The following is a 22,052-nucleotide window of genomic DNA, read 5'->3' as shown; positions in this document are numbered from 1 at the left end:
TCTTGGCCAGGGCAGTCCATATGCACCGGCTTCAGCAGCAGCAGACCCAAAACCAGACCCTGCTGCTAGGACTGGCTAGATACCTGGAGGAGGAGTGGCTGATGGACTCACAGGCCTAGCACATAGAGAATATTATGTGTAAGCAGGAGAGGATTCGCACAGGAGTTGGAGAAGGACCAGGCAGACTAGGCTTTCCAGGACAGGCTCCTGGTCCTCGAGGAGAGGCATATTGCCCTCCTTAAGAGGATAGTGGAGGACCTGGAGCAGCATGCAGCTGTGGTGACCAGGGCAGTGGAGGCAATGGAAGAGGACCGCTGGGTACTGGACACCATCCTGGCCCTGGTGTCACCTTCATTCTGTCCACTGCCATGTCCCCAGCCCTAGCCTCACCTGCCCCCTGGCAGTTGCCTGCCAACCAGCCACAAGCCCCACAGTGGTCTTGGGCTGAGGTGCAGTGGTGCCTCCAGTAGCCAGGTCCTCAGCCACTTGTTGCATAGGTCTGGCCCAGGCACCAGTTGATATGTGCCTGGTGGGGGTTCACCTGTCCACTGTGAACCCCCACCAGGCACATAGGGCTGCATGAGCCAGAGGAGGAGTGGGTAGGCAGGGTCCCCGATGAGGAGGGGTGGGGCTATCACCTCACCTGGCTGGAAATCTGGCACCCCTGGCATGAAGCAGGGCAATAGTCAGCTGGGTCTTCCTGGTGAGAGACAGCCATATGGTGGTGGCCTGCCACTTCAGGTGCAGGTGGAGCAGATCAAGGAGGTCCTGGAAAGTGGCCCAGGTCATCCAAAAGGACTCCAGCCACTGTTTGTCATCATCCCAGGTGCTCTGGATGACATACAGCCACCAGTCCTGGCTGGTTGGGCAGGCTCACAGGTGGTAGAGCTGAAGACCCAGGAGCTTGTGGATGGCACTGGTAGCATCATCCACATAAGCACCATTGGCATCCCTCCTGCTAGGGTCCAGGTGGCAGCCCAGGGGCTGGGTGGTATCAGTGGCGGAGAGAGGGGGGATGAGATGCAGTAGTGAGCCTGGCCACATGACTATGTAGCAGAAGACGGCAGGCAGGCCCAAGACTGACCTGGACCAGGTGGCAGTCACTGTGGTGGTAAAGCACAGCAAGCGGGGTGGCAAGCAGGGGCCCAGGGCATGTGTTGTCACTCCTGGGGCCTGGGGGTGCAGCAGCTATTGCATGGTGGGCACAGGCTCTGGTGACAGAGGCAGAGAGGGCTGTGCCAGCATGCTTCAGAGTGCTTTGGGCCAGAAACACAGGAGGCCAAAGAGCACTATGCAGGGCTGACTTCTAAAGAGGACCCTTAGCCACAGTCAGCTGTAGCCAGAGCCTCCAGCCCTCCCCTGGCTGCTACAAGGGGGTGGCACAGGGCTGGAGGAGGCTGGAAGCAGGCTACTGCCATGAGGAGAAAATCTGCTCTGAAATGGCCAAACATTGCCCAGGGCACAGTAAATCATATAGCACTAATTGCATGTGTAGACATGCCCAGAGTGCATAAAGTCTAGCATGTACATAAGGTCTGTTCTTTTACAGGAACAGGCCTTACACTTATGCCTTCCAGTGACAAAGCCTATTTTGAGAGGGGCAATATATTTCTAAATGAGAATGCCCTACTCAAGCCAAATTCTTTCTTTCTTTCTCAGTTGTTTTTGCTGATTTCTTCAGATCAGACCTGGATAGATAATGCAAAGTATGCAGTTCATAGTTCCTCAGCTAAAGAAAATTTTAAGATGAAGCAGGAAGAGAGATCTACTGGTTTTCTGTGGATCAAGATGTGGCAAGCAAGCATTAACTAAAGCTAAATTTTGGGTAGAATATTTGGTAGGGCTGTGTGAAACAGGAGCGTTTTGCTTTGACTTCCATTTCAACATTTTGATGGAACAGTGTTTCATTTCAAGTTTCATTTAGTTTCAAAAGCACTGTTCGGTTCTGTTTCGTTGAAATGGTCTTGTTGTTTCAATGTCTCGCCCATGGGCTATAATGGGGAAGTACAAAACAGCCTATAACGTTGTCATTTCTTGCCTGATTCCAATTAAACTTGCAGGGACGGTAGCCCCTTCTGAGGGCATGAAGCCTGACAAATGTCAAGAAGTCAGGTGCAGGGGTTTCTAGGAAACTGCACCTCAAGCTGCTGACAAGCAAGAGCCAGAGAACAGGAGCAGTGTCCTGTGATCCTGCAGGCAGATCAGGGGTCCACACCACTGGAAGGAGTCCAGCAGAGCCCCTGCAGCCCTCCCAGGGGTGCAGGTGGGCCCCTGATCTACCTGCCAGATGACAGGAGGCTGCTTATGCTGCCTGAGACCCAACACTGGGGAAGTGAATCTGGCTGGGGGAAGCGCCTCCTGCTGCTGGGCTCAGTTACCAGCAGTTCGCATTGCTAAGGAACTCAGCCTGGCTGAGGAAAGCACCTCCCACTGCCAGGTTCCATTCCCAGTGGTGGGGAACTCAGCTGGCTAGGGGAAGCACCTCCCCCAGCCAGGCTGAGTTCCCCAGTGCTGGGAATAGAGCCTGGTAGCAGGAGGCACTTCCCCCAGCTGGGGTAAGTTCCCAGCAGCTCACAGCCCTGGGAAACTGATCATGGTGGGGGGAAGTGCATCCTGCCACTGGGATCAGCTCCCAGTGGCTCACAGCCTGTGGAACTGAGCCCAGTGTCAGGAGGCAGAGCGCAGTGCCAGCTCTGCCTGCCTTCCGCCACCGGGCTGAGCAACATGGAGCTGGTGGAGCCGACTGGAGCACAGCCCGGTAGTGGGAGGCTGGAAGAGCTGGTGCTGCACTCTGATCAGCTCTGCCAGCCCCACGGAGTACAGCCTGATAGTGGGAGGTGGGGAGAGCCAGGGATGCGCTCCCCCTCAGGCTGAGCCACATGGGGCTGCTGAGCTGCTCGGAGCTCAGGCTCTGGCTCTCTCCTGCTTCCCACCACCTGGCTGGCTGCTTCGAAATTCAAAACTTTTCTAAACTTTCAAAATGCTTCAACTAGCCTTGTTTCATTTTGAGGCTGTTTCGAAGCCCTTCATTTCATTTCAATTTTGCTGTTTTGAGCTTGAAACAAATCAAAACAGTGTTGAAACAAAACAGCTGGTGAAGCTTTGCACAGGCCTAATATTTGGCAGGTAAGGTTCTTTGAGTAGATGTGATATCTTTTATTAGATCAACTGCAACTGAGTAGTTGGAAAAAGTTCTTGGCAAGCTTTCGGGCTCAGTCACCCTTCTTCTAGCATAGGGAGTCTCTGCTGTCCTGAGACTCCAAGAATGAGGGAAGCTAAAAATGTGGTAGGATGTCAGTGAGAATGTAAATAGGTAGAAATTAGAAAGACAAAAGGTAAAGCAGAGAGGGGAGGGGGAAGAAAGCAGGGGGAGAATAGGCTAAAGGGAGACATTACAGTGCTTGAATACAGGGTGGAAAAGAGGCTGTCAGTGAAAAACAAAATAGTTGGAGATAAGGAAAACAGGAATGAGAGAAGCTCAAAGTGTGAGAGGATGTACTGAAAATATAAATAGGTAGAAAGGAGAAACAAAAGGTAAAGTAGGGGAGGGAAGGGGAAGAAAGTGGGGTGGAGGGGGGGGAGGGGAAGACCAAAGGGAAACATTACAGAAGTAATAATACAGGGTAAGAAAGAGGCTCTGAGTGAAGAAGGAAATAGTAGGAAATCAGGGAGACAAAGGGCAGAAAAGTAGGGGAGGGGAGCAAAGAACAATGTAAGAGGTCAGGCAGGTACCTGTTGAATCTGATGTCAGGTAGGTTGTAATGTGTCATAAATCCAATGTCTATATTGAGTCCATGATTTTTTGTATCCAGTAGATTTATGAAGTGAAGTTCATAGACTCATCTAAGGAAGGTGTTTTGTCAGTGTCCTTTGAGGATTAGAACTGAGAGATTGGAGAGGGAGTGATTTTCCTCTGAGAAGTATGACCCCACAGGTAGTTGGGGGCCTATGGAACCATGGAGCCCTAATAGTTCAAACCATGGTACCCTAATGGAAGAAATATCAGGTTTCATTAAATCCATCTTAAAACCGCTCATCACCCAAAGACTGGGTTTTATTTAATATACAACTGACTTCCTGCGAAAACTCAAAAACATAGACCACCTTCCCAGCAATACCCTCCTAGCCACCATGGATGTCACTAGCCTATATACCAACATCCCACACCAGGGTGGCATCCAAGCCTCCCTCAAATATCTACAAGTACAGACCTCAAGATATCACCAAACTCTTATACTTCATCCTCACACACAACAATTTCAGTTTCAACAGCCAACTCTTCCTCCAGTCTATGGGCACAGCTATGGGCACCAAAATACCCCACAATATGCCAACCTTTTTGTGGCCCACATAGAAGAAGACTTCCTCAACAATGGCACCATCAAATCCTTACTATACCTGAGATACATAGATGACATCTTCATCATTTGGACCGAAACCCTGAAGTCTCTGATTGATTTCCACCAAAAATTTAATAAACATCACCCCTCCATCAGGCTATCACTTGAATATTCTAATACCAACATTTCCTTTTTGGACACCATGATCAATATCCAGGATGGTAAAATGAAACCTATCATATATAAGAAACCCATGGACCAACATGCATATCTACACAGAACCAGCAATCACCCTAAACATTCCAAGAAAGCTGTAATATACAGCCAAGCTCAGATACCACTGAGTTTGCAGCAAGGAGAATACTCATGATCACCACCTCACAAATCTCAAAAGGGCCTTCATGCAACAAGGACACTCCTCCAGAGAGATATATCACACTTTTGAAAGAACCACCCAGATACTACATGAAGATTTGTTGCACTATAAAAAGAAAATCAGCTGGGCAATGTTTTATTGATATATATATATATATATACAATTTTAAGGCAATTTGGAAGCCTACCAGTGCCTCCATCATCATAATAAAGTCAATTCTAAATATCTATATAGCTTGGCATTTATTTTTGGCTTTTTTGTCAAAGAAAAATCAGAGCTGCCCCTACCCCCTTTACTCACCAGGATGTGCAGCACTGAGCAGCACTGATATGCCAGTGCCCTGCCCCTGCCCTTCACTCTCAACCCACTGCCTGCCTTCTGCCCCAGTGCCCTCACTCCTGCCCCACAGGGCCAGGTATGTGGGTGAGGGATTTGTGGGGGTTGTTTGGGGGTGTGGGGTTTGTGGGTGGATTGTGAGGGGACTGTGGGTGTGGGGGGCACATGAGGAGCTTCTCAGGATGGGTGGGTCACCTGCCCTCCGCAGGGTGCAGGCCCCCCACACAGCTCATGGACTGCTCCCCCCACAGGGCCACAGCTGCCCCAACAGGACTACAGCCCCCTCACAGGGCCCACATGCCCCACCCACCTGGCCTCAGCCTCCCTGCCCACCCCACCCCCCACTCGGCCCCAGCCCCCTGGCACTCACCAGCAGCAGCGGCCATTGAAGCTGCTTGGGACCTCGGGGCACAGCTTCCCCGTGTGGCACCAGGTAGCGGGTGGCAGCAGGGCTCAGCCCTGGCCACCTGGCACCCATGCTGCTGTTGTCACATTGTGCGAGTGTGACCCGGCTAGGCAGGATGCCACATAAAGACTGAAAGAGGGAGTGCCCTGCCCCACTTTTTTCCCCCGGGGTACTTTTTGATACCTGGCTCTCCAGATATCAAATGTTGACCCTGCACTGCAAATATGCAGCACAGGGAACATTTTTTTTGTTCCCAGAGTGCCTCGTGCAGTGTCCCAGACTGGTTTGGGATGCTGCAAGAGGCACATGCGCACTCATCTGGACATGCCCAACATGACCATCAAGCCTGAACTATAAAGCTAAGGAATATCTCCTACATATTGGATTAAAATATACTTCTTAAAAAAAATGATGGGTTCATTTTGCTTTAAAGATTCCAAGCAAAGTTTAGTTCCTTCAACCTATTGATAAATGGTATAATATTCAGTTGTCTTTTCTTTACTGCTCTCAGATTAAGATTGTATATCATTTCAAGATGGGATTTGTTTGCCTTCACCTTCAAGCCATTGGCTCTTACTAAGTCTTTGTATGGAAGGTTGAACCCTAATGCACACACATATATTCCATGTATCCATCATGAATTAATCCATATACCAACCATTTTACCAATGCGGTGTACAGAGGCATCATCACCTTTATACTGTGTCAGCAATCTAACCTCCTTGCTATTTATGACCCCAGTGGTCTTTATATCGTTATGTTAATGACATGTTTAACCTGCAAAGACTTTTGTATTCTTATCTAGATGTTTTATAAAAACAGAAAAATTTGGTTAGAACAATTCGCTGGGGAACTTAAGAGACATGGCCCTACTCATTGATATTTTATGTTCATAATGCCATTTTGCAAGCTGTTCTTGACCCAGTCTTTAACTCATCCAAGATGTACCCTATTAATGCAATATCATGCAAACCCAAGTGTACCATATTCTTTTTTGCCTTGTATTAATGTTACTGCATCAGTACTTGGCCTGGGACCTTTGGGTTATTAAGTCCAGTCTATGGCTGTGGCAAGCAGTTTTGTTATATAATGCCATTCAGAAACTAACTTTGGTCTAAAAACCCCACAGTGGGGTTGTATAAAACATGCCTTCCATGGAAACCATACTGATTGGCAATAATTATATTTTTGAGTCTTTGCTGATAGTCTCAGATTAACTGCTTTATTACTTTAAGTGGATTCAATTTCAGGCAAATGGTATAGAGTTTCCTGGGTCACCCTTTTTTAATACTGGAACTTCGCTGGCAATCCTGCCAATCTTTCCCCATCTTTCCAAGATTTGTTGAAAATTAACATTAGTCATTGAAAGAGTTCCTTAGTTAATTTATTTAAGACTCTTGGGCATTTTTTTTTCAGTCTGTTGATTTAAAACTGTTTAATTTTAGCTAATACAGCCTCAAATCCTCCTTTCTGACAGATGATAAAATTTTATTCCATTGACAGGATTATGTGCAATATGTATGAGATCATATGGGATACATGTTCATTTTGCATTCCAAATACAAACCAAATATCTATTAAACATTGCTTTTTAACAAAGAACCCTTCTTGCTCAGTATAACTGTTTTCATGTTTGTAAATCATGACTTACTGGGTATGCAGGAAGATATTCTGGAACAATTTCAAGTTTTTGCTACCACTTCCAAAACTGAATTAGTTTTCCTTTGGTTTATAATGCTTTAAGCTTTTAAAATTAGCCCTTTTAACTTTCAAATATATATATACGGTTGATGCTATATTCTGTTTGCACAATGTAAATGAAATGTGATTGTGATTGCTGCTAAGTTTTAGATCAGAAATGAACTCTTCTGAATTCATCAGAATGAGGTACAATATTTACTTGCCTTCTCTTAAGCACAGGACTTTCCTTATTAAGAAATTATCATCTATTATTTTTATAATGTGTAAGGAAATTTTTACTGGCCACCTGGGATACCTAGCAAATGTCCATTAGGTTGAACTCATCCATGGTACCACAGTATTTCTTCCTACTTGTTACGGAAAGATATTTAAGGAGGAATTCATCATGTTCTCTACTAAGATTCGTTGATCTGTAATAGTTGCCAACCAGTATGACATCTTTATAGATTCATTGATATTAGGATTGGAAGGGACCTCAGCAGATCATCAAGTCTGACCCCCTGCCCTGGGCAAGAAAGAGCGCTGGGTCAGATGACCCCAGCCAGATGTTTGTCCAGTCTCCTCTTGAAGACCCCCAAGGTAGGGGAGAGCACCACCTCCCTTGGAAGCCCATTCCAGATTCTGGCAACCCTTATCATAAAAATGTTCTTTCTGATGTCTAACCTGAATCTGCTCTCTGTCAGTTTGTGGCTCTTATTTCTAGTTACTTCAAGGGGTGCCCTGGTAAATAGAGCATCACCTATCCTTTGCTGTCCTCCCCTGATGAATTTGTAAATGGCCACAAGATCACTTCTCAGCCTTCTCTTGCGGAGGTGAAAGATTCAGGACCCTCAATTTCTCCTCATAGGACCTTACCTGCAGGCCCCTAACCATACGAGTGGCCCTGCTCTGGATCCTCTCAAAGTTATCCACATCCCTCTTGAAGTACGGCATTCAAAATTGGACACAGTACTCCAGCTGTAGCCTCACCAGTGCCACATAGAGGGGAAGTATCACCTCCCTGGACCTGTTTGTGATGCACCTGCTAATGCATGATAAATTGTGGTTAGCTTTTGTTGATCACTTCATCACATTGACAACTCATGCTTATAATGGAGTCAACTATGCCTCCGAGATCCCTTTCTGCTACAGTGCTGCTTTAGTTTTACTAGTTAATACTTTGATCCATAAACATGCGAGATCCTATGATTCTGAGTCATTTATGAATATGTATAGTATCTTTGATGTAAAATATCACCCACACTACTTTTTCCCATTCTAGTCCTATAGAACAAGTTGTAAACATCAATTTTAACCTTCCAGTTAAAATGAAGAAAGACCAGCCACAACATATTTCTTCTTGTGCATGAACATCTCCAATTTCTCTTATTACCCAGGTTCCTGTCACTGATGGATAGATAATTAAAAATGTGTTCCCTGTTGCATTTGGATTTGTCATATATATGATACCTTGGGACTTGTTTATATATTTGAATGTTTGTGTAATATTTCCCTGTTAACTCTCCCTCATGATTAATTCAAAGTACTCCTGGCTACCTTAGCTAACCTGTCATCCAGGAAATTGGTTTCCCTATTACAGAAATAGAGGCCGTAAGAATCATACTATCCCTTCTCTCCTTAGAAGGTGACATAGTAGTTCACAAAACCAAGACCTTCTTTGCTATATCACTTAACCAATGTCCACCTTCATTGCTTTCTGCCTTCCTTCTTCTCTCATTTGAGGGACAAGAAAGATTTCCAAGATCATTATGATAGTCCTTCTCTTTACCTCTCTTCCCAGATTCCCAGAGACTTCCACAATCTATGGAGTGGTGCCTAATAAGAAATGCTCTTGATGCCAGAGCAGATAACTGCTAAAGGACACTCTCTTAACCTCAGAATCACACTAGGTATTGCCTTTGATGTTCTTAGACTTTACTTCTGGCAAGTAGCAACCTGTCTTGCCATCTTTCTGTGGCTTGGAGGATGCTCTATACCCCATCATGTGAAGTCCTGAATGAAAACATTTATTTCACCTTAAGCCATTTGTGGTTATTGTCTTGGTGTTTTCTTAGCTCTGTCTGATTTGTGCTAAGCAGTGGGTCTTAATTCTATTCCTTGTGGGTCCTTTTCTCTGTTTCTTCTTGTAAATTGATATGTTTACCTATCTTATTCAACACCTGGTAATAATACAACACTTCTAGCTGTGAAGATAGCCCGATAGGAACAAAATTACCAGTTGTCTTTGTTTTTCTTTGTCATTTGTTGCCTCCCCTTATGGGTGTCCACATGAGCTCGCACATGCGTCTTGCAGCATCTCAAAGCCTGGACTGCTGGGGCTGGGTGGAGGGAGGGGCATCAGGGGCGGGGCCAGGTGGGGGCGCAATCAGGGAGCTGGCTGCCCCCCACTGCCCCATGCTGCATGGGAGGGCTCTGCCATTTGGCCCCAGAGCCTCCACAGTCCCTGCTACTGCCAGCGAGCGTGAGAATTTTTTTTTTAAGTGCTGAGAGGCTGGAGCCGGGGGGGGGGGGGGGGGGGAGGCAAGGCAGCCATGACGGGGGCTGGGGATGCAAACAAGGGATGGGGCCAACAGGGGCAGCCCCTGGGGGGACTGGGGGAGTAGGCAGGGGGTAGGGCCAGGTGGAGCAGCCATTTTGGGGGCTGGGGGTGCAAACAGAGGGTGGGGCTGTGGTGGGCAGCCATTGGTGGGCTGCAAGAACCGGGGGGGATGGGCCAGATGGGGCAGCAAAATGGTGGTGTGGGAAAGCAAGTGAGGATGGGGCATGTGGGCCCTGCAGGGGGGATGTAGCCCCTGTAGGGGGCATGTGGGCCCTGTTAGGGGTGGTGTAACCCCTGTTGAGGGTCTGTATCTCCTGTGGGGGGGGCTGTAGCCCTGTGGGGGGCAGTCTGTGAGCTGTTCAGGGGGGCTGCACCCTGTGGGGGGCAGGGTACCCACCCCTCCTGAGCAGCTCCCTCTCCCAGTCCCCCCACAATGCATCCACACCTACCTACACAGCCCATGGATCCCCACATCCCTCCACAGCCACCCACACCTTGGACCCAGTGGGAGATGACTGATCTCCTGGTTAACTGGGTCTAGGAAGACATGGTTTGACAGTTCAAAGCAGGCCACCACACTGGGAACATCTTCTGGGCAATAGCTGCCTAGATGGCTGGGCAGGGGGCACACATGTCTATAGTGCTGCACAAAGGCAAACTCTGCAGCCACAGCCCACTGGCAGCTGGCCCAGAAGGCAAAATGCCTCTACTGGCTGTACAGTCCCCATCCAGGTCTGGCAGGTGCACAGTAGGACACAGCCAGGCAGCAGCCCTCACTGCCAAACTGCTGCAGTGGGTAGAGGGTGCAGGGAACTCTCAGGGCTGCTGCAGCAGTCCAGCTGGCACAAGGGGTAGTGTCCCCAGGTACCAATTGGCCGGGCCCCAGAAGCTTCTGAGAGTCAGTAGCCCTGAACTACTTGCCAGGGCAGCTTTTTGTATTGCTGGGGCCAGGACAGGGCAGCTTTTTATACTGCTGGGGACAGCACAGGTGCTGGCCCTGGGCTCTAGCTCCAGATCCAGGAGGATACAGACAGGGTTCTTTTGCCCCAAGTGGCACAATTTGGCCCACACCAAAGTGCATTTCTGGGCATGTGCGCTGAGGCAAAAAGCCCTGGATCAAATTTGCACCACTTCTTTTTGAGCTGCTGCAAGTGCATGTGATTGCATGTGTGGATGTGCCCTATAGGACCTATTGTGATATTAACCATATATGACCATCCAAAGAATCATCTGTATTCCTGATGCTTTACAAGATGTACAGGTGTTCCTTAAGATCTTGAATCTTCTTCTCTATCAGGGCTCCCAGGTTGTACTTCATGCAAAAGAAGTCACCTCTCTTATCAGGCAGAAATCAGAACACAGCAGTTCATCAAGTACATGTCAAGATAATTGGGTATGTGTACATGAGATGCTGACTGTGCTGTAGCTGAAAAATACTGTGTAGTCATGTGCCACAGCAGAGACATTGCTAATATTAGACTAGTATTAGGCAACAGCGCAATATTAGGCGACTGTGCAGTAGCATCACCTAAAAGACATTTGCCAACACTACTGTGCAGTAACTCCGGTTACTGCACATTTATTTAGTACTTGCTAATACAAGTGCTAAATAAATGCACATCAATGACTATGCAGTAATGTCTTATTTAGACATGGCCATTGATGACTCTCTGCTTATACGTAGTTCTCTGGCAAAAATGGACTATAAAGAAAAGCATAAACCAAAGTAGAAACTCTCCTCTTAGCTCTTCATTGTTCATTGCTGAAATGTTCACTGTTACCTGGCTTTTAATTGTAAGGCAGATGTATCCCTAGATTAAGGGTTATCTACTAGCTCTCTAAATCACAGGCCAAGCACTAGATCAAGGCCTCATGCACTGAACCAAATTCACAAGAATCAGACCTGCTCACATCAGTCACAAGAAACATGAAGACAATAACTCAATCCCAAGATCAGCACTCTCTTTTCACGCTAATGTACACTAAACATTCCAGTTAGCCAGTCCCTGTTTCCTGCCATGGTTCTCTTTAAACTGTTAATAAACTTTGTAATGGAAGTAATTATCAATCCTTATGTTTTCTTGTTGTTTTGTTGTTTTATTTGTTTTTTTTGGTTTTGTTTTCCTTGACCTTTGTATTTCTTAGACTTCTGTTTCTCTGCAGAGAGCAGCCATTTTGTTGTTAGAGTGGCTAACTTCTGTTCAGAAACATGCACAGGATTTTCTCATGGACACTTCCCTTCTGCTGTTCTTGCTTTCTTCCAAAATCTAAAACCAAAACAATAAAAACATCTCTCTTTTGGCCTGGTTGTAAGGAAACATAACTCCCCCAGTGATACTAGAATCTCTTTGCAAAATCAAAACACTGAACCAGCTCTTGTCTATTAAAGGAGAAATAAAAATATACTTTACCAATTCATTAACAAGCAGAGAAAGAGCCTAAGGTCAGTAATAAGACAAGCATATAGTTTTTAAAATCACAAATAAACATGCTAAATATTTGAAAGTAATTTTTCCTCTACTTACCTAGAAAGACAGGAAAAACATTCAGTAACAGATAGCAGTCTCTATGTTATAACATATCCAACACCTAGTGGAGCAGACATACCAAACCAGCATGACCTCTCAGGTGTCTAGTTTTGGCTGAGTTCAATTCCAGTACTTTTGGGTTGACAGCATGACCTGCATGTATTGGGCAGAGTACTCCTCTTGTAATCCCATTCTATCCTTTTCTTACCCTGTTTACTCTCTCCCTCAAATGACTGTGACCTTCTGCCAGATTTTCTTGAAGATTATGCTAATCTTTATTGGCAAGAGCAACAGTAGCTGGAGCAAAAAAGTGAAAGAGAATGCCACATGAGAATGAACAGCATGCAGAGCGTGAGAAGGAGCATCAGCAATAGCTGGAACCAAAGCAGCTGCGTCAGCAGGCAGTCCCCGGAGCAGTAAGTGGAGATATATAAATTGAAGCTTCCCAAAATGAATTCTAAATTAATTTTCCAGTACTTGGAGGAAGGCACAGGGGCTAAATTTTTTGCTGGTGTAAATGGATGAAGCTCTATTGTTTTAAGTTTGCCTATTTAATATAGCTGAAAATTCTGTTCATCAACTTCATTTCTTCCTAAACAAATGTGTGTATGCAGTTGTGTGGACAAGCAGAGATAGTCCTCCCACCCTCATGTGCCTCTCATCTGAGGATGTATACACACTTAAATGTAAATGAGTGTTCCAGTGACAAATAGGTCAAAACAACCTTCTTGAAACACTTTGACCTGACACCAAATGTTTCCAGCCTGAAATCTGGCTGAAAGCAAGCCAACTCAGTGTTAGATTCACACTGAACTGATTATTTTATAGGATGGGATTAATCTTCTGACTGGATGGAAGAGGTTAATGCCAACAGTTTTAAAGATGCAGCCAAGGCATTGGAACTGGTGCTTCTTGACAGTAGACCTCTAGAACTGCATCTCAAGCCATATAGAATGCTTCTATATTACGACATCTGTAGCATGGTTCAGGGCCAGATTTAAAATGGTTGTCACAACTATTTATCAAGATGGAATATGGTTTAAGTGAGTTGAGAAACAAGCATGTTGTAACCAAGCCCCACAGTATGTTTGTTTACATAGGGAAGAAGAATCTTAAATTAGTACCAGGTGTTTAGAACCAGACCTGCTGCATAGAGAATGCACCAGGGAATTAGCAATTATGGCGGAGCCACCGTGAGGCCTTAGTTAAAGGCTGTGTTCTGTTTTGCACTTATATGAAAAGTTCAGCCTGTTTGTTTTATAGTAAAAAAAATCGTGTTTTTCTTTTGAGCTTGTCCATATGCACATTCCACTGTGGGTACGTACATATGTTGCTCTGACACATGAGCTCAGCGGTTCTTTGCCTTAGCAGTACCTTTGTGGTGAACATGTACCCTGTTTCTTTTTGTTTTCTGCATTCATTGCCTCTTGGACTATAGGCACCTCCTGCTGCTCAGTTCCCCTCACGTGTCTTCTGGCTGCTGCCACTTTTGCAGCCTGCAGTTATTTTTGGTCTTTACAACTTTTTACTCTGTACCACTCTGTAGCCGGGATATACTCAAGTGTGTACTCCCCTCTCCAATTGTAGGGAAGTGTCAGCAAGGCACACATGCTGGAGATAGAAATTGGCAACTGCTCGCAGGTTCCACCTTTGCCCCTATAGAGTCATGCCAGGACAATGGTAACTTAACTAATACAAATTTATTCTGTTACAGAATAAAGAAAGGTAAGTAACGATATAAATATATATCTATATACACACAATTCTGTGTACATAAATAGGGCTATACACAAGCAGTTAGTGATGGGAACAGGTAAGTAATGAAACAAACAACTCTTTAACACCCTTGACATCAACCTCAAGGAACTCAGGATGGGTCCCACAAACCGGGGAGGGGGGGGGAGGGGAGGGGGCAGGATAACAGAAAAGGAATCCCATCTAGGACCTGGGTGGGAGTCACACCATCATAAAACTCAGCATTAACCAACTAGTAATCGGAACACTCCAAAATATAAGGCACAGTGATTCTGGGCCTGTCCCTCAGCAGGCAGCACAGCACCCCAGAAACCCCTCTCTCTATAGCATGGGTCCCAAACCCATTCTAGAAGGGAGTAGAGAAATATCCATGTGCCCTGATCTCAATAGGGGTCCCAGCAAAGAGGGGTCTGCGATGAAGCCCTCCCTGAGAACCTGCCCTGGGTGTTCCCTCCCCTGTGAGAAACTCTTTCCCCAGCAACTCACGACTCCTGGGTTGGGCAGGTGATCGGTATCCCCTTGGACAAGTTGCCCCCAATGCAGCCTTCACCTAGGTCTCCTCATGCAATCCCCAGGTCAGATCTGCTGTGCTGTGGAGCCTGCACCCTGCTCTGGGCTGTATGCCAATCAGGGGAGGGCCTGAACCACCCCGAGTGGCTCCCAGGGCCTGGGCCCACTGTGGACTCACCATGCAGCACTGCCTGCACTGCTCGCCATGCTCCTCTGTGGCATGGCTGGGGGGCATGGCCACCTGCCACTTCCATCCCATGATGGAATCTTCAGGCTCTTCAGGACAACTGCAAGTGCCTCCTGGGTAGCTCTTCCCCAAATCTTCTTCAGCCCCGATCTCCTCTGCATCCCTCACTGCAGCTGTCCTGCGTGCTGAGCAAATTGCTTCTTTTATTCCCTCCAGAGGCACCACCTCCAGGGTGCTGTTGGACCTGCAACATGCAGGCTTCAGTCAGGTCCGAGGCTGTCTGGCCTCCACAGCCCAGTGGGCGGGACCCAGCATGTCAGGGCAGAGTGGGATTGTGTGGGAAAGCTTGTTGCCACCACTGGGACCTCCATGCCATCATGGTGATGCACCTCTGCCTGCCTGGCAACAGCAAGAGACACAACGCTGCACCACAACCCTCACTGCTGCTGGGTGAGCAGAGGTGGCATGGAGCTCCTGGCGATGGTACCAAGCTTCCCCACCCTGCTTTGCCCTGCCATGCCACTGGCCTGCAGAGGCCCCCAGTTTTTCTCCTTTAAAATGACAAAATAATGGGTTTTATCATGTTTTTACATGGCAAATGGAAAACCCGAATCCCTGATCACCGTAAGTACAGGAGAGGGAGAGGAAGGACTCTATGAGATACCTGTTCAGGGAACCATATCACTCACTCCCCTGATCTCAAAGTATGTTCCTGCTTTTGCTTATGTGGCAGCATTGGGCTTTGATTCCCCCACCAGTGGATTAATTCAAGGAGAAATTATTGGTCAAGAGCCTGGTTCTCAACCTCAGTCTTGAACCTGCCCCTCCCCCTTCATAACTCTGTTGTTACAGACGCAGAAGTAACGTTCATGTAATGGAGTAGAGAGACTCTTACTTTATGTTCTTTTTGTTCCTAAATGACCTAGTAGTTCCTTAAGCCACCCCATAAATAGAGACCTACTGAAATTGCAGTGAGACAGGGTTTTTCACAGCACATAGAGCCAATTTCATGGGAATTTCAAGGCAGCCCTGCCCCTCACTGCTGATTGGCAGAGAGGCCCTGCAGGGGAGGAGGGACAAGGGGTTGGCTGTCATCTTGATTGCTGGCTGCCCTTCATGCTACCATGCCCCTTAGCACTGATTGGCGGAGAGGTCCCAGCAAGGGGAGGAGGGATGAGGGGGCAGTCACCATCTTGTCTGCTGCCCTTCCTGCTGGCCCACCAGCTGGCGCCTTCCTCATCCAGCAACAAGGACCTCTGACTCCCACTGGGAAGCCAGCATGTTTTTTGCTGTTGTTGATGATGATTTTGCAGATCTTGTAGACAATCCCAGATTTGTCAGTTTTTGTGAAATCTGTGAAACAGTGAAATAAGTCCCTACCCATAGATAGAAGGGGCTGCAATACTCTCTTAGTAGGATGACCCAGGCTCTTCAGATCCCAGAAGGTGAAGGAACCTACTCAAGGGTTTGCAGACTGCCTCATTCCACAGAAGCATGAGGCATCCTTGTTTTGCAGGTGCCAAAGTCCCTGTTTCTTTCTTTAGTCCCCTGGCACCAGTAGTAGTGCACACTCAGCAATGTGACTTCTCCATTTAGGATGCTTTCATGGGCCCAGTCAGAATACTCTGGAAAGCTCCAACTACCTTAGATCCCACCACCTGGAAGGCTGATAAATAATTTTAATAACCTTCCAATGGTGCAAAACTTTAATCTCGCCCAACACTGTCTCTGGTTATGACATATCTATTTCAGAATATGGACTCTGGCTTAACTAAATTGAGATAAGCATGTTGTAACTAGGCCCCACAATATGTTTGATTTTGTAGAGTAGATGAATCTTAAATTAGTACCAGGTGCTGGTAATAGACCTGCTGCATAGAGAACACAACAGGGAATTGGCAATTACGGCAGAGGCTTTGTGAGGCCTTAGTTAAAGGTTGTGTTCTGTTTTGCATTAATAGTAAGAGTTCAGTTTGTTTGTAGTAAAAACACGGGTCTAAATTGTACTTGCCCACTTAATATCTAATGAATAGCTGCTGGCAAAGTTTGGGCTTACATGACCAGGGTCAAGGAAGCATTCTGCTTCACTCATAGTTCTCCCATGCTTTCAGTGGGGAGCTAGTACAGAGCCTGTAAGCTCCAGAGGCACCTACTGCTTTGCCTTCCAGAATCTCTCAGTTCCCCATTTCATTTCAATGGGAAGTACATAGACACCTCCAGAGATGGATCCTCAGTTACTTAGGAGGCACATCACTCTCCATTCATTTCAATGGGAAATTCTAACTTCTGTTAAGATAAAACTAGCTGGTTGGAATTCCATTTCCCAGAAATACATGGGGCATACAGATCTTAGCAGGGCCTCTGATCTGACCTGAACAGATAAGCAATATGGTGCGTTCTGTGCAAATTAATATAGAGGGGCATGAGGTACATATACTGCCTCCAAAGGGTCAGCAAGCTGGCAAGATGTGCTGGTTGGAGCTCATTCATTTGTGAGAAACATAAAAACTGGAGCATCTTTAAACTGGATTACTCCCATAATAAGACACTATACATAGGCTTGGAGGCTCCTGTTTTGAATCCACATTTGTTGTCAGTGCTTTAAGCATGTAAGAGAGGTGGGACTATGTTTTTCTTCCTGTAGCTAGCATACTTAGCACACCAGAGCCCAACTTGACTTATAAAAACTTTGCCACGAACAAACGAGATATTAATTCCAAGGAGCATCTGCAATCAGTACAGATCAATGAAAGACTTATTCAGGGTTTGAGAGAAACAGGGATACCACTAATGCTAATGAAACCTATTGTGAGAAAATACTTCCCAATTGGGATTAAAGATCTGAGCATAGTCTTGATTCTTGGTACTTCTGTTAGTTCAGTGAGGAGAATGTATTCTGGCATTGTGGATGACATGCCAGTTGACACCATGCCAAGGATAGAAATTAGGGGCTTGAAGAAGAGACTGTATGATGTTCAGTCTTTGAAAACCATAGCAAAGGTACATAGCATGTTAAAGTACATAATTTACCCCTGGAACTATTGGGCTTTTGCTGTTTACCAACACCTATGGGTTCATTTAAAAGTTGATTCTCCTGTAGAGAAGGAGGAAGAGTTGGTAGAAATAAATCATTGTCAATATGCCATGCATCCCCTGCTTTCGTTACTGTATCCTTCTCTCTGGCCCTCGTGCAATTCAACTTTCTCTCTCACATCTGTCCTAAATGTTTCTGCTAAAATCATATTCCTCTCCTCCCACATGTCGACACTTTATTGGTTTCCTGCCTCTTACCATGTCCAGATCAAGCTGTTCATCTTTACCTAGGCCTTTGTTATGTTCTGCCAATAATAAATCTAATTTCATTTCCTTCAACTCCTTCCTCACATCCTCTTTTCTTTATCTGGGAGTTTGCAGTGTTGGAGGCCCAGAAAAGAAAGCTTAGGAATGAAATTTTCTTTAAACTAAGGCCTAGCCTGTATACTGAGTTGTACCGGTTTCACCGAAAGCATGATTCTGTACTACTTGAATTAAACCAGAGCAATTTTGTGTGTTGACTCTGACTTATCAAATCTGACTTTTATACTGTATTAATCTGAAAATTTACAGGTGCAAGCTAAAGAGATGTAACCAATTTTAAACTGATATGAGTATACAGTAGTGGCCAGGAAAGATGTTTTCTTGCATATGAAATTTGTTGAGGTTTCTAAACAGTTTCTTATTCTGCGTTGAGGTGGAACTGAGCATTTGAAATTTTGGAAAAAACAAGAAAAGCCTACTCTGCAATAGGGTGCCTAACTGGGATGTGGGAGAGACAGGTTCATGTCCTTGGTCTGAATCAAACAAAGCAGAGACTTTAACTCAGTGGGTCATTCTCTCTCTCATATAAAATAGATGTCACATGGTCATTAAATACATCATTCTCCTTAGCTTCCAAATGCCATCTGGACTATGAGGCCTAAGTTAAATGCTTTCAATATACAACAGTTGTAAAAATGAATGGCATCAGCATGGAAGAAAGGTAACTGGTAGCTACACCAGTTCAGTGCATTTATGAACACCCTAGCAGAATCCTTGAAAAGAACAAAGTTAAGAGTTTGCAATCCTTGATGAAGTAACCCCCCATCTGTCCCTCCAATTAATATCAACTTAGATCAGGTACTTTTAGCATTCTGAGGGTGTGTCTACTAGGGTGTGCGAAGCTTCGGGTGCTGATTTGATTCAGAGGAAATTCCACCTGATTCGGTGGCTGACTCTCCAAATCCGAATCGGACCAATTTTAAGGCCTGAATCAATCCAAAGCTCTCCAAATCTTTGAAAAATATTTGGAGAGCTTCGACGATCCGGGCAGTCCCCAGTGACTGCAGCAAGGAACTGCAGCCAACTCTGAGCTGCTAAGTACTAGGGGCGGGGGGGGGGGGACCATTGGGGAACCCCTGCCAGCCCCCCCAGCCCCCCTGCTCCCCCAGCCCCTCCCCCCATAGCTGCCTCCACTAGCTCCAACTTGGTACTTTAAAGAAAAGCCCTGGTGCTCATTGGGTGCTGCCAGGCAGGTGAGCAGTGATCCCCACTGCCCCCCACTGCCCCACATTGCATGGGGGGCTCTGCATGAGCCCCCTGACCCCCTCACTCCCCCAGCCGCACCACAGATGCCCTGCCCAGGCCAGCTCCAGCCCTTTAAGAAACCCCCCCCGCCCCAAGAACAGCCCCGGGACTCACCACTCCTGCAGTGGCCTTGGGGCTTTGGGAGGCTTTTGCAAAGCCCCCCACGTGGTGCAGGGCAATGGGGGACAGTGGGGGTTGCCCCCTGCTGGCAGGAACAGTGAATCCAGGGTTTTTTGGGGGGGGTTCTTAAAGGGCCGGAGCTGGCATGGGCGGGGCACCCGTAGGGTGGCTGGGGAAGTGAGGGGGGATCAGGGGGCTTGTGCAGAGCCCCCCCATACAGTAGGGGCCAGTGGGGGGCAGCAGAGATCACCCCCTACCTGGCAGCACCTGCTGATCCAGGGCTTTTTTTTAACAAGTGCTGGCAGCTGGGGTGGGCAGAGTAGCCATTGTCAGGCTGGGAGAGCAGGAAAAGGATGGACCTGGCCTGAATGCTTCAAAGATTCAGAGATCTGGCAGCAGACGAATCTCCAAACCAGATTCGGCCGAATCGAATTGGGACAGTGATTTGAATCACTGTCCCCTGAATTGACCGAATCTAAATCTGAAGCAAATACTAGCTGCTTCGTACAGACCTACTGTCTACACATTCATTAATGTGCCATAATTATGGCGCATTACATTTAGTACCTGTAATAAAGGGTACTAACTTAATGCACCTTAATTGGCTCTACTGTGCATTAGCGCAGATGAATGATTTTTACGCAACATTAATGTACATTAGACTAAGTCTACTCTGTATTAGCACAGTTTTTGCCAGTTGCACTAACATGCAGTAGAATTAGTCCAATGTGCATTAAGCATCTTGTATAGACACATGCCCATAGGTTCAGGGCTGTAGTAGGAATTAGGAACTTTCCACTGCCTTCATTTTTACCTGGCCTGCTGTAACTCCTTCTCAGTTATTTATAGCCAAAACAGGCTCTCCTGGCTGTCAGAAATACCTGGCATACAAAGGCTTTTTTCCCCCTTCTATACACACCCTCAAAATCCCCATTTTCAGAGGAGTAGCACAGAATCTGACCCTGGCTCTGTGCCCCCTGCAGGTTCCTGGTCAGATCATTTTTGTTTATAATCAGTGTCAAAGGAGCATAAAAAGGATTAAACAGATCAGAAAGTCAGGCCCCTTAAGCACTACCTGAGTGCCATATACTCAGTGCAACAATTAAAAGTGAATTTGTTAGTTGTCTTCTAGGAAAATCCAGAGTACATATTTTTGCACAGGCAGACAAGGTTCTTTGCGTAAATCTGATATCTTTTATTATACCAACTCAAATAGTTGGAAAAATTCTTCTTTGCAAGCTTTCAGGTACAAATACCCGTTGTCAGGCTGAGGAAGCATCTGCAGTTGATCTGTACTCTTCCTGGATGGAATAATAAAAAAGCCCAGAAGCCAGTATGCATGGAAGAAAGCTAGTCAATGATAATGTAAACTGAGGTAGTCAATGGGTGAGAGACAGGTTGCGGGGGAGGGAGGGAAGGAGTGAATATAGCTATTAAATAGTAGAGAGGTCACCTGGGGAGTCAGATGCTAGACAGGTTATAATGTGTCATAAATCCATTGTCTATATTTAGTCCATGATTTGTTGTGTCCAGTATGAACGCACACCAAAAATCTATCAAAGACAAGAATACCCAATTACACTCTCACTCCAAGATAATCACTCCCTCTCTGATCTCTCACTTCTCCACAACAGAACCATCACCATTCCTGGATCTTACACCTGCACCTCCAGAAATGTAATATATCTCATCCTGTGCACCAAACACCCTGGTGGAAAATATGTAAGAGAAACCAAACAAAAACTGCATACCAGAATGAATACACCCTGAAAATCCATCAAAGACAAAAATATCCAATTACCTGTGGGTGCCCACTTCTCACAAGACAATCACTCCCTCTCCGATCTCTCATTTCTAATCCTCAAAGGGAATTTACAAAACACCTTTCACAGACAAGCCAATAACGTCACCTTGACTGCCACTGAAGATTGCCTACTGCAGCATAAGGGTGACCTGGAAACAGATATAGGATTGAGATACCAGAAAGAGAGAGAGAGAAAAACCTAAAACACTTTGATATATATCAGACAGTTTTATGTTTTATAATTTTTTATGGAGCCATCTAAACTGTGAATCCCTGGGAAACATATAGTTGTTTGGCCTTTCCAACACTATGTCCTAAAATTCTTCCCTTCTGGGAAAGATGGGGGGAAGGCTTTAAGAGCAATTCTGAATAGTGAAACTGGTAAAGTTCTCCTCCACCAAAGGCCCTTTCTGCTGGTATCCATGATGGAAGTGGGGATCTTGCCTAATAATCAATGGTCATGAAAATCTAGGCCTGTTTTTGATCCATGTATATGTAGGGACCTACTTAAATAATGGCAAGACAAAGGGTTTTTTTGTGGCCTGCTCAAAGTGTTCGGAACTCATTTTGTGGGCATTTCACAGTGGCCCTGCCCCTTGGTGCTGATTGGCAGAGAGGACCGGGGGGGGGGGGAGGAAGAAAGAAGGGGTGTCTGCCATCTTGATTGCTGGCTGCCCTTCATGTCACCTTGCCCTTCAGTGCTGATCAGCAAAGAGACCGTGGTGGATGGGGGAGGGATGAGGGGCAGCTGCCATCTTATTTGCTGTGCTTCATGCCACCATGCCAGCTGGTGCCATTCTCTCCCGGCAGTGAGGACTCTTGGCTCCCACCGGGGAGCCAGCATTTTA

The 22,052-nt window shown here is 46.3% G+C and overlaps 1 long non-coding RNA gene across 2 annotated transcripts in view; it reads right to left on the bottom strand.

Moving 5' to 3' along the window:
• LOC109283656 (uncharacterized) overlaps positions 1–12,489 on the bottom strand; it is a 43,902-nt gene extending 31,413 nt beyond the window's left edge. For both annotated transcript variants that reach the window (XR_009461750.1, XR_002090919.2), the window contains exon 1: positions 12,224–12,489. This is a non-coding gene — a long non-coding RNA (uncharacterized LOC109283656). The remainder of the gene's footprint in view (positions 1–12,223) is intronic.
• Positions 12,490–22,052: the final 9,563 nt, after the last annotated feature.

Source organism: Alligator mississippiensis, chromosome 4 (genome assembly GCF_030867095.1).
Source record: "Alligator mississippiensis isolate rAllMis1 chromosome 4, rAllMis1, whole genome shotgun sequence".
Classification (NCBI taxonomy): domain Eukaryota; kingdom Metazoa; phylum Chordata; order Crocodylia; family Alligatoridae; genus Alligator; species Alligator mississippiensis.
This window is presented reverse-complemented; position numbering and strand designations above follow the sequence as displayed.